Source organism: Mesoplodon mirus (genome assembly GCF_964341445.2).
Source record: "Mesoplodon mirus genome assembly, chromosome: 12".
Classification (NCBI taxonomy): Eukaryota; Metazoa; Chordata; class Mammalia; order Artiodactyla; family Ziphiidae; genus Mesoplodon; species Mesoplodon mirus.
The window spans coordinates 8,499,048-8,512,042 of record NC_138988.1 but is presented as its reverse complement, the minus strand read 5'-3'; the positions used below and the strand labels follow the sequence as shown (position 1 = coordinate 8,512,042).

Here is a 12,995-nt window from a genome sequence, read left to right as displayed (position 1 = left end):
TAACCAGGTTTCGCCAGTTGGCATATTCCATGGTCCTGGCTACAAGGACTGGTTCAGGACCTGCTGGCAGCTCAGTCTGGGCCACTCAGAGGGAGTCCGAGGCTTGTGGGGAAGCTCCTGGAAGAACACCCCTCCTCCCCTGCCAGTGTCGGCAGCTGCAGGAGGGGATGGTGCAGGGGGAGACTGTCAGGGGGACCCTGCCTGGAAAGGAACCTGTGAGATGGGGGGAGACTGACTCCTGACTACGTGAGCTCATTTTGCCAAATGAGGGGTAACCTCAAGTTCTCCCTGCATGGCCAGATTTGAACGTGAGAAATGCACAGCTTGGTTCTTTGTCAACAGCTACCCAAAATCCTAGCTCACAGAATAATAATGAGTAGAATCCAGGAGTGAGACACAAACAGCCTACATCCTGGGGCGCTGGACTGGCGATCCAGTATTAACTGGGTATGTCCTATGTCCCACACCCTAGGCCAATGCTCTTCTTACTTTGAGGGCAACTATACTTGCTTCTATTCACTTGCTTCTATTCAAGTGGTCCTTCCTGGAATAATCTCCGCTCATCTCCATCCAGTGCACTCCTACTCATCCTGCAAAACCCTCCATCACCGCCTCCTCTAGAGTATGACGCCACCCCCTCTGGGCTCCCACAGCATGGGTCCACATCTCTGTTGTCACCTCTGTCATACTTCCTTGTTTCATATCTGCCCATGTGGTGATTTTTTTTATTAGCAGTGTAAAAATATTGAATGTGAAAATAAATAAAAATCCTAACAATATATGAGGGAACGAGATAAAAAGCAAGATAAATTCTCTCTTTCAACCCAGTGTCTCTCCCCAGAGGCAAACATCATCAACACTCCGTGTGAATCCATCCAGGTGCTTTCAATCGCACTACGTTGAAATGTCCTAGGACATGCAACATTCCAAGGACAGGGATTTGGCTTCCTACGTTTTGTAATGATACCATGGTGCCACTCAGCCTGGATTCCACCCTGGCCCAAACACTGACTACAATTTGTGACCTGGGACAAGTTAAGTAAACTCTCTGTGCCTCAGTTTCCTCATCTGTAAAATGGGATTTGTCTCCTGTCTCATCAGGTTCTTGTGAGCGTTCAATGAGCTGACATATTAAAGCACACAGAACAGAGTCCGGCACGTGCACAAATGATTACTGCTACCATTAGTCTCTCTCTCCAGTGTCTAGCCCTAAATAAAAAGGTCTGACTAGGTGGGGATGCATTTCTCTCAATCTGTGTGATTTCAAGTGTGCATGTACCTGGGTGACCTCCAGGACTCCAGCTCGTCCCTCAGGCAGTCTTCTGGAACTTTCTCACTGACATTTCCTCCCCTTGGTAAGATCCACCTTCATCACCACTACTATTTACTGAGTTCTTATGTGCCAGAGCGTATCGTATCTCATTTTACCTCCTGATATTCTTATTTATAAAAAGTACTCACCATTGTTCATGGCAGCATTATTCACCATAGCCAAACTACGGAAGCCACCCAAAATATGGGAGAACTTGGTCAAGGTTCCCACAACTAGTAAAAGGCATTCAACACAAGTCTCTGTCACCCTAAGTATACTATGTGCCCAGTGTGCCTGGTTCATCGTTCGGTGCCATTTTCGGTGCTTAATAAGTTATCTCTTGGATGCACAAGAGAAGCGAAAGCTATCCTGATGATTAGCCTTAATTTTCCCTCTGCTAGGTGTAGTCAATGGCTTCCTGGAAACAGAGAGACAGCAAATGAAATCAAGGAAGAGTAAGAAAGACGTCAGCACTATCTTTGTTCACCCTGGGACCCCCAAACCCCAAAGCAAGGAAATTCCTTGGTGCTGCCAATCCAGACACAATTTTCCAAAATGACCCACCCCACGCTGTGGACCAGACAAGCTGGACTGTGGGCTGGCGGGGGATGGTCCCTCCCAACACGTCCGCCACACACGTACTACAAGCAGAAGAATCAAAGAAGCTGGAGGTAGGTTCCGAAGCTTGGCTGGAAGAAAAGCTGTCGTGGTTCCGAGGAGAAACTGAAGCCCAAAGATGGAGGGACCCATCCAACGACCTCCAGCCCATGGGTGGGACCACAGGGGCTGGAGCCAGACCTCGCATTCCAGGCCCACGGACTTCGTAGTAGGAAGAGAGTGTGGCCCTGAGATCCTGGATATACACTGGGTCAAACAGGTCCTCCATGGATCGCTACGTGACCTCAAGCAAGTCACTTCACCTCTAGGACACTTGGTTTCTCCACTGATGAAGTGCAGATATTAATTCTTCCGTTCGGATTAGTAAAAAAAAAAAACACCAAAATCAGTAAGTAAAATACAACCAATGCAATAGAAAAAGCAGGGAAAAGAAACAGACAGTTCACAGGAAAGGAAACATAAGGCCAAAAATAAATAAATTGATATTCTGCATCATTAGCGATCAAGAAATGCAAATCAGTACCACAACAGGAGACCAACTTTTTGATGTCTATTAGCCTGGAAAGTACATTTAAATGTGACAATTCCAAACACTGAATTGGATGTAATCCGAAGGCTCTCTTATAAGTTGCTGGTAAGTGTGTAAATTGGTGCAACTGCTTTGGAAAACTGAGACACAGAAGAATGTTCAAAGGCCACAGTGTCGACAAGAGCAAAAGTCTGGCAACCACCCAAAACCCCAGAGCATAACAGTGACTGAATCAACTGTGGGCTATTCCCCAGTGGAATCTTCTAAGGCCATCTCTATAGATATACCACGAGAAGGGCACAATACAGATGATCTCGGCCACGTCCCTCAAATTATGAGTCCCTTGATACAAAGTTAAAAAAACTAAAATGAAAAATACACATGTAGTATGAATGTACACACACGAGATACAATTGTATCAAGAGGAAAAGCCAGAGGCTGGTGGGAATGGGGTTCAGGATAATGGCCACCTCGGAGCGGGTGGCAGGGATGAGATGGGGGAGGGACCCCAGTATACTGAGATGTAGTTAGTGTCTGCACTTGAAGTCCAGGACATGAGTGGTCACTGCATTATTAAAATATGTAAGTTTTCACATGTCATGAACTTAGAGTCGTTATTAATTTAATCCTGTGAAGCTGAGGACCAGTGACAACGACAACAGTGACTCCTTCTGGCGGGGACGCTGTGAGGCTCCGGCTCCCAGGCACCAGCTGCGGGCTGGGGGTTGGCACCCGCCCATAATCCGCATGTGGCTGGAAGACAGCTTCAAGCGAGCTAAAGAAAATAAAATTCCTTTCCCTCTGACTCCCTCTGCCTCAGGGCTCCACCGATCCTGTGAATCATTGCAACCTTTCTGCTCTCCTGGGCCTGGTGCTTTTAAATATCACCCAGCTCTTGTCCAGGAGATGACAAGACCCGGTTACTTCCAAAATCGTCAGCTGACATTTTTTTGGATAGCAACCTCTTCAAAGCTCGTGATGTGCCCACGCTTTCCCTACAGAAAGAATTCTCACAGTCGAGTCTCTGGCCCTGTCCTTTGAAGGATTTCGCGTGGCCTGGACTTCGGGTTAAAAGAAAGCTGGCTTTCAGCAGTAAAGGGGTGTGTGTGTGTGTCGGGGTGCTTGTTGACACCACTCTCCCAGCAGCTGCAGGTAAGAGTTTTTCCTCCCACGTAACACAAGGGACAGAGAAGTCATTTAAGCTTTATACATACTGGCAGGCTCAAAAAGCAAGTCACCAGCCTTAAAAACAAGGCTCTGTTTCCTGTGGCTAACTTGCAAATCCAGTCATATTTTCAGCTAAGAAGGCAAACAGAGAGGGTGGAGGAGATGAAGGAGACCCATCTTAGGCCAGTATCTTTACCGAGAGACCAGGAGGAGAAAAGCTACTGGAGTCTTTCCCTTTCAGGGAAAAGGAGGGCAGCCAAGCCCACAACAAGCCCCACACCCCGGAGTGTAGCTGAAGTAGGCATTTCTTTCTGCCCCTTCAAGAAAAACATCAGGACACCAGTGAACAGGGTGGCAGACGTATTTGTGCCAGATCCCAGCCTCAGGGCTTAGAGGCAGGGAACAGGGTCGAAGAAGAAACTGTTCTGCAGTCCACAGAGCTCTAGAATGGAATGGGCTGCCTAGAGAGGTAGCAAGTTCCCATCTCTTAAAAAAAAAAAATCTATACCTTGTGATAAGCCCCTCTTAGATGAGGAATGTGGAATGTTCTGGTAGAAGGTTCTGGTAGAACCAGATCAGAAGCTGGAAGCTAGAGGTAGAGAGGATGAAATAAAACCCTCTGAAAGTAAAGGCAGAAGTTTGCAGAACCGGAATGCAGGCTCACAGCTTCTACAATATTCTCAGAGAAGCGTGTGATCCAAGATGGCTGTTCTCCTGCTCTCTGTACATCCCTTGCTGGGCCAGGGCCTGCTTCACCTACACCCTACTCACCTGACTGACCTTCCTACATACTTATCCCAGGCCCCATATAATGACTGGTCTAACTTTAGCCACCATGGTAGCTTATCAAAGGGGTGGTGAGGAGTGTGCCCCTCTGCTGGTTTCCTTGGTAACTGATGAGCCAACCTAACATCAATTCCCCTGTAACTGGTAACCTTCCCCTCCCCCACGCCAGAGCAAAGACTGCCGCCATGTCCTGCCCTCTGTCCATCTCACACAGTGGGGTGTTGCTCCAAGACCCTGCTTCAGACATATAAGCTCCCCCCATTCATTAAACCATGGATGTCTCTGTTGCTGACTCTGGGCTTGCTCTTCCGGTCTTAAGGCTGAGCAAGTACAGGGCTTGTATGCCTGTGGGGTGCAGCCCAAGAGACCCTAAGAAAGATAATGAACCAACAGACCAGTTTAAGGTTCCTCCCCCAACCAGGCCCCAGGTCCTGGAATCCTTTATGTCTCTGAATTCAGGCTGAAGCAAGCAGATATTTTCTTAGACTCAAACAAGCACCCTAAGTAGAATGTGGGCTCCATGAAGGCAAGGATTTCTGCATTTCCTTCACGGCTGTAGCACACCAGCATCTCCACCTGTGACTGACACGTGCTAGGACCTTGGGGAACATCTGCTGATGAATGTAGGTGAATGGACGCCAGCCAAAGCCTCTATTTCTTCTCCTAAGGTGACCCATGGGCCACGGTGTCTCACCTGGACGGCCGTGGAGGAGGCAGGGCCCCAGCCAGTGCTCATCCTGGGACCTTATCTGCACGGATTCAAAGAGTCACCTCTGAATGTCTAGGGATGACCACATCTGGAGCTTCTGTCGGCTCCTCATTATTTAATCCGATGGGCAACCCTGAAATGTCTCCTCCTCCCCATCTAGAAAGGAAGGTGTTAACTGTGGCCCTGGACACCAGATTTATAAAAGGCTTCCGCTGCCCTTGACCTCCACGTAGCTGATATTGAAACCTAATTGTGTTGATGTTGGTCTCCAAGGTAAACAAAGCTTTACAGGGGAAATGTTTGGACCTAGAGATTCCTGTGTGCTCCAAGTTTGGACTAAGAGCCGGAATCGTGAGCATTTCCCTTCATTTCCTTTTAAAGGGCTGTGTTTAGCCCAGCCGGGTGGACAGCCCCAAACCATGCCTACGGGCAATTTTCAAAAACAGCCTCTGGAATACAATCAATTCTTCCCACCTCTGTGGAATTTCACCTGGAGGAAATGCCAAGGACTGTACCTCAATGAAGGCCCCAAGAGCCTAAGAGCCAGGAGAGGAGGGGAGAAGACGGCAAGGTCAGCAGAGAAGAGAGAAGAGAAGGACAAACAGCAGTGGCTAATCTGAACTGCTCAGTTCCACCCTTAAGATGTGCCCCTTGCAAAATAAAGCCTTTTAATTTTAAATGTGCAATGGCTCAGTGACTCTTTTCAACAACCCTGAGGAAAAGGTTTCACTTTCCCCATTTTATTGATGGGATAACTGAGGTCTCAACACTTGCCCAAGGTCACACAGCTGAGGTACAACCAAGCTGGGATGTACACAGAGATAAATCCGCACTCTTAACCACCAGTTTGCACTCTCTCTTTATGCCCAAATCCTGCCCCTCTCATCACTACAGATATCCTTCTATGGGATATGAAGGATGGTTTCTGAGTTAAATTGTGACTCCTCAGGCCTAGAGAGAAGAGAAAGTGACCATGTGAAATGAGGAACTAATATATGGGTGGGTTGTAGAGGCTGGAGATGGGAGTGCAGCTTGGTGGGGAGACCAGTGAGCCTGACCCTGGCCAAATCTGGGCCAGGGCAGGGTTTGAATTGGGGATGGAGTGTGGCCAGGACTGTGTACTAGAAACAGCAAGCTGATGATGGCGAGCCAGCCCTCAGGAGGCCCCAAGCAAGACGGACACCGCTGGGATGAGGAAGTCGTCTGGCCCACGGTTCTCCCGGAAGGGGTGAGCCTGGTAGACCTCAGCCTCGTAACCCAGTCTGGGCAGCTGGCCCCTGTTGGGTTTGGCAAGGAGGCATCTATGAGCTAAGCCGGAGATAATGCCGAGTGTCCCTGGTTTAGAGAAGAAGAGGATCTGCTGCATCCCCATCACAGCCGGGCCCTCACACGGGAGGGCTTGGCAGTGTGTCTGGCTACCTTTGTTTCTGATACGTGTAGCGTCGCACCCAAATTAAGAGTTAGGCTCATCCTTGGCACACAGGGCTTAACAATCTGAAAATGACCCCTGTATCGTGCTACTCCAAGTGTGGTCCAGAGACCGGCAACAACAGCGTCACCTGGGAACTCGTCAGAGCTGCAGAATCTCAGGCTGCACCCAGATCAGCTGAATCAGAATCTTTAAAGCCTGAGAAGCCCTGCCTTAGACGGTGCCGCAGCCTAGGATCAGAACCTCTCCAGCTATACTTTTCCAATCTGCTTGATGTACAAACTCCCCAGGTGAATCAGATACATGCTGAAGACTGAAAACCAGGACAGGAGAGCTTTGAAATGTCATAGGGACACCATCACTGTGGCATTCAAACCACATCTTTCAGATACCTCCCGCACCCAGGAGCAACACAAACATTTCCTTTGAGACGGCAAGAAAGGTATCATCAGTTGATCTGTAGCCCACCTACTTCTGGAAACGGACTCGTGATAGCTTATAAACAGAGCGGGCCAGCTAAGCAGCATGACACAATGGACTGTGGGACAGTTCCCCAAGCCCACAACCCACTCAGCGCCTTTCTCCACACATGGGCTATTAAAGAGCCTAAAAGTCCATCACTGTGTTCTCCTTGGGCTTCTTTTTAAAATTATAAGCTTTCCCCAGAAGAAAAAGCACATCTACATTCAGACCCAGCCGGTGAGGAGCCTTTTCAGAGCCTGCTTCTCCCCGTGGCCATCTGTCAGCAAGTCTTGTCATTCAACCTACCTCCAGAGAGAACCTTGAAAGTTCCACTCTCCACCTCCACTGCTGCGTCACAGCTCACGTGTGCCTGCCAAGAACTTCCCAGCTGGTCTCTCCGTTCCCACTTCCGCCTGCCTCTGCTCTCCGCTCCACAAAGCACTCAGAGTGGTCCCTGAAAGATGCAAATCCCATCATGTCACATCCCAGCCTCAAGTTAAGAATTGCCTGTATCCATTTCCTTTGGCTGCTGTAACAAATTACCATAAACGTGGTGGCTTATAATAAAAATTTCCTGTCCCCCAGTTCTGGGGAACAGAAGTCCAAATCAGTGTGATTGGGTTGAAATTAGTGTGCTGGCAGGGCCACGCTCCCTCTGGAGGCCCTAGAAGAGAAGCTGTTCCTTGCCTCTTCCAGCTTTTGGAGGCTGCTGCCATTCCTTAGGTTGTGGCCGCACCACTCCAATCTCCCCCTCCCTGGTCACACTGCCTTCTCTTTTTCTGTGACAACTTTCCCTCTGCCTCTTTCTTCACAGGGATACATGTGGTGGCACTTAGGGCCCACCCCGATAATCCTGGTCATCTCCCCACCGAAAGATCCTTCACTTCATCACACCTGCAAAGTCTGTTTTTGTCCTATCAGATGACATTTACAGATTCTAGAGACGAGGATGTGGATATCTTTGGGAGGACCACTATTTAGCCTACCACACTACGTTTCCATCGCCCTTGCTGAAATCCAAAATCTTTACCGTGGCTCTGAGGTCCTTTTTGAACTGGTCCCTACCCACCCCTCAGACCCTCAGACCCCATCTTGTTCCACATTCCCCCTCTCCCAGCACACCCCTCTGTTTGCTTTTAGATTTTCAAGTAAGCATGTCCCTGCCAAAGGGCCTTGGCTCTTGCAGTCCCTTTTGCTTGGAAAACTACTACTCTTGGCCTCATCTGATGGATGAATGAATGCCTTCTTCCCAAGAACTCAGGAAAAGGAGAAACATCAACATGAGGAGAGACGAACTGTGCCACCTCCCAATATCGCCTGGTTAAAGATGGTCCCACCCACTCTTCCTTCAGGTTCCAAATGCCCCAAAACATCCACAGCCCTTGGTTACCTGTAGACTCTGTCCGGAACGGAGTCACTTTGGACAGTAAGGTCAGAACTGGGATAGGGATAATGCCAGTGGCACCAGCCCAGCCTCCATGTTCTGGGAGAAAATAAGACTGTCCAAGATATAGAAATCTGTTTTGATTCCCTTTTTATGACGTGTCTTCTTTTAGTGGTCAAGAAACACCCGCTGTTGATTTTGTGGGAATTCTGCAAAGGCCACTGCTAATGGGAGCATCCTGCTCTGGAGACAGGAGGCTTGCCCGTGGTAAAATGACCTTTAATTTTCTCCTGACTCTGAGAACAGATCTCTCATTAAATGGAATTTCTAGTGTGCTATTATGATGAAAATGTAAAAGGCTTTTTCTTGCCCCAAAAAGGAGTTTTGTGTAGTTATACAAATCAACAGCAATCAGTATATTACAGACAGTGGCTGGTCTCAAGTTATCAACTCACCTTGTTCTAATTTGCCTGGGTCTTTCTCCATTAGCAGTGTCAATCCTGCATCCTGGGAAACCCCTTAGTCCCAGATAAACCAGGACAAACTGGTCACCCTAGTGGTAGCTAAAGGCCTATCCCTAATACTTGAGGAACCCAGGAGAAAAGGGTACAAGCAGAGGCCTATATACGGTATGTCTAAATATACAGAATTTATAAGTCAAGCTGACACACTGCTCAGTAAAAATATGGTCCATCTTCCTACCATGATCAATGTCTTTAAAACTACCTGGAAGGCTAGGTTTGAATTCCAAGCTCTTGGATTTTCCTGTGACTTCTGTTTCCACCTTCATTAACCACTCCCAAGATCTGTCCCACACTCTAAGGGATCTTGCTCACACATATGCAGATTCTCAAACATCATCCACATGCCATAAAGAGCCGCCTCTTGGTTCTCCATCAGGCCTACCGGTAAACTGTGCCAAGGTCCATCCTCGGAGGAGAATGGTCCCACAGAAGAGGACCGCTCTGCTCTGGAAGTGGCATTAGGGTCTTTCAAGCAGGAAATTCTAGGGTCTAGGGAACCTAAGCCTGGCCTGGAAGGAGTGGGTGACCAGAGGGCCAGGGTGGGGTCCCCAGAACAGGAGCCACTCTTGCCCTTGGGACTCATCCCTCCCTGGAGGTCCCTTGAAATTGAAACCATGGAATACTTTCCAATGTCCAAACACACCAGGTCCTCCTGGGCAGAGGTCAGAGTTGACCAACCCAGGGAAATAAAGTTTACACAAAACCTTTTAGATGCCCTTAGACTATTCCTAGAAAGAAGGAACTAAGGTCCTCTGTACAGGAAACAAAATTATACTATGGTGAGGGGGAAAAAGTCATGAGGCAAAAAAGAAGTTCTGAGAGAAAGGCTCTCTTGCCTGGAGATAGATAAGAAAGTATCGGTGACAGAGAGGAGACTGGGAACTTGCCAAGCTCTTCCTGCAGAGTCCACACTAATCCAGGTTTCTGTTTTCCTTCATGGGATTCACTTTGATGGGTGATGCAGACTGTAGGCCAAGTATCAGTGTATTGAAAGCAATGCACTCTGGAAATGACTCCGCTGCTTTTGCAGCCTTGCTCCTCTGAGTGTGGTGAGTGCCAGGCCACCACTATTACATAAATCACAGCACAGAGGTGATTTGATACGAGGTGGTGAGAAAGATCATGAAGGTAGAAAGCACTGCCGTGGTGCTTAAAGGACAGTGTCAAACAAGTTGGCTTCAGATCATTCCATTTACTCACGATGAGACCTCAGGTGGGTTACTTTGCTTATCTGAGCCTTGGTTTTGCTTCTTCAGCAACAGAGGGATCCAAATAGCACCTACCATATGTGACTGGTACGAAGATGAAATTAGACACAGCATATAGAGAACTCAACCAGTGGCTGTAACACCGCGTTACAAAATGTCCCCTGCTGGTACTAACAGGAGTGCTGGTGACAGCTGCAGTACCCGTTAGCAGAGCAGTACTGGCTGTCAAGAAGAGACAGTACCATTATAACTAGATGGGATTTAGGCAGACTAGGTGGATTCTGAGCCTCACTGTTTGTGAATCTGGAAAAGAAGGAGTCGTCTTTTTTTTTTTATTGAAGTATAGTTCATTTAAAATGCTGTGTTAGGGCCTCCCTGGTGGCGCAGTGGTTGAGAGTCCACCTGCCGATGCAGGGGATACGGGTTCGTGCCCCGGTCTGGGAGGATCCCATATGCCGCGGAGCGGCTGGGCCCGTGAGCCATGGCCGCTGGGCCTGCGCATCCGGAGCCTGTGCTCCGCAACGGGAGAGGCCACAACAGTGAGAGGCCCGCATACCGCAAAAAAAAATAATAATAATAAAATAAAATGCTGTGTTAGTTTCAGGTGTACAGTGAAGTGATTCAGTTTATATATATATATATAACTTTATATATATATAAAGTTATATATATATCTTATATATATTCAGTATATATTATATATATAATAACTGAATATATATATAAAAGAATATCCTTTTTCTGACTCTTTTGCATTATAGGTTATTACGAGATATTGCATATAGTTCCCTGTGCTGTACAGTAGGTCCTTGCTGTTCAGCTCTTTTATATACAGTAGTGTGTATCTTTTTTATATATCTGTGTGTAGCTGTTAATCTCAGACTCCAAATTTATCCCTCTCTAACGATGGAGCCATCTTTCATGATAATGAGACATCGGGTAAAAGAATCCCTTTGGGGAAGGGATGATGGATGAACTAAGCCTGTGGCAACTGCAGACACCGAACAGAAAGGACAGGGAGACAAGAGGAAATGTGACTCACTCACGCCTCCACTGAGAATATGCCCCCGTGAGCACAGAGTCAGCTCAGACCACGTGGGCGACACCCAGAGAAGCTGCTGAGTGCGCTCACCATTATATTCACAGTTGTACAGACTCAAGCTGAGTCATCATAGCAGTTCAGTCACATCTCGAGTGATAGAAGGCTGACCACTCACTGGCAAGCCTGAATCACCACACTGCGACAACTACCGCCATCCCTGGCCAAACTGAGGTACTACTCAATGTGTAGATGAATCACTTCTAAATTAAGCATGAAGATTTCCAAATTAGCTCACAGTCATCTAACATCTGGACAAGAGATATTTATTACTGAATTGGACGAGGGGACATACGGAGAGAGAAAAAATAGAAAGAAGGCTATGTTCTCTAAGAAAACTATTTTCTTTTGAAATATAGGACCTATTTATGCAAAAATGACTGACTCATTTTCTTTTTCTGATCATCGAAAAGGAAAGCGAGTGGGTGTAACGGAGTGCTTTACAACCAAATAAAGATGTCATGTGGGCAGTAGGTTCTTAACTCAGTTTGTGTTACTGTAGCTACATTTAAAATGCACGTATGAGCATACCATTGAGTTATTTCTGGGTTGCACTGCCTAAGGTCTTTCTACTCTTACATGTAGCTTCCCTCAAAGACTTCTCATGCCTTCTGGGAGGCAGGAACACAGCTCACACCAAGATGCTCTCTGACCTGGTCACCCCAAGTTCTTGCTCTTGTTCCCGTGGGCTGCCAGCCTCATTGCAGAGTACTTGGCTCTTTGGAAGTCAGCTAGGAAAGTCCAGAGGCTCTCTTTGCCTTGAGTTCTCTGTGCCTTTGTAACAGGCTTCCCAGTTCCTGGGAGGAAAAAAGCATCTATGGTTATCACCATGAGCTCTGGGAGCAGACACAACAAGGTTCAATCCTGGCTGTCACTTCACTCTGTGCAACTACAGACAAGTTGCTAATCCTCTTTGAGCCTCAGCTTCCTCATCTGTGAAATGGGGATACTTGGAGTCCCTAACTCAAGAGTTATTGGGAGGATTAAGTATGACCATCTTTGTAAAGGACTTCGCTCAGTACCTGGCCCCATACCAAGAGTTTCATAAATGTGAGCTCTAATTCTTTCTAATGGAGGACTGTCTACAGTCACTTATTTAGACACCCTGGAAGTTAAGCCCCTGGAATCTGATGTTTTAGGTAATAGAGAACTGTAATATCCAGCCAAACTGATCTTCCTTCGCCTCAGGGCCCATGTTTTTCCTATCGCAATGATCCCCATTCATCACCTTTTGCTGTAATTGCTTGTTTAACATCTGTCTTCCCCAGGAGAGTAGATCCTGTGAATTTTTTTTTTATCACTGCCGCATGCCCCACACCCAGCAGAGCTTTCGGTACAGAAAGAGATGTGCAATGGTTGTTTGTCGAATGACTGAAAGACTGAGAAATCAACGGACCAATGGAATGAGACCACGTGACCAACTGAACCACAGACCGAATGACTGAGTGACCTGAGTGACTGACTGACTGAATGAATGAATGAATGAAATTAATCATCTACATTCAACGGATGATCTGAAAATATCTTCCTAGCATGACAAAACACAAGACTACTAAATACAGGATTTTAACTTGGACAAGTAGGATCTTTGGGGGGATATAACATAGTTGGTTTTCGGTATCTTAAGCAGTTCAGTTCTCCCTCCCCGCTATCAGTGATGGCACGGGTGATAATACCCGACTGGAAAACATTACTCACTCCACACTCATGTAGCCCTCAAACTGCACATCCCTCCCCCACGCCATCATAACCCAGGATCTGCTTGACA

The 12,995-nt window shown here is 47.3% G+C and overlaps 1 long non-coding RNA gene across 1 annotated transcript in view; it reads right to left on the bottom strand.

Moving 5' to 3' along the window:
* LOC309813961 overlaps positions 1-12,995 on the bottom strand; it is a 151,385-nt gene that overhangs the window by 127,243 nt on the left and 11,147 nt on the right. Inside the window, exon 2 of the long non-coding RNA XR_014295564.1 lies at positions 7,319-7,466. This is a non-coding gene — a long non-coding RNA (uncharacterized lncRNA). The remainder of the gene's footprint in view (positions 1-7,318; positions 7,467-12,995) is intronic.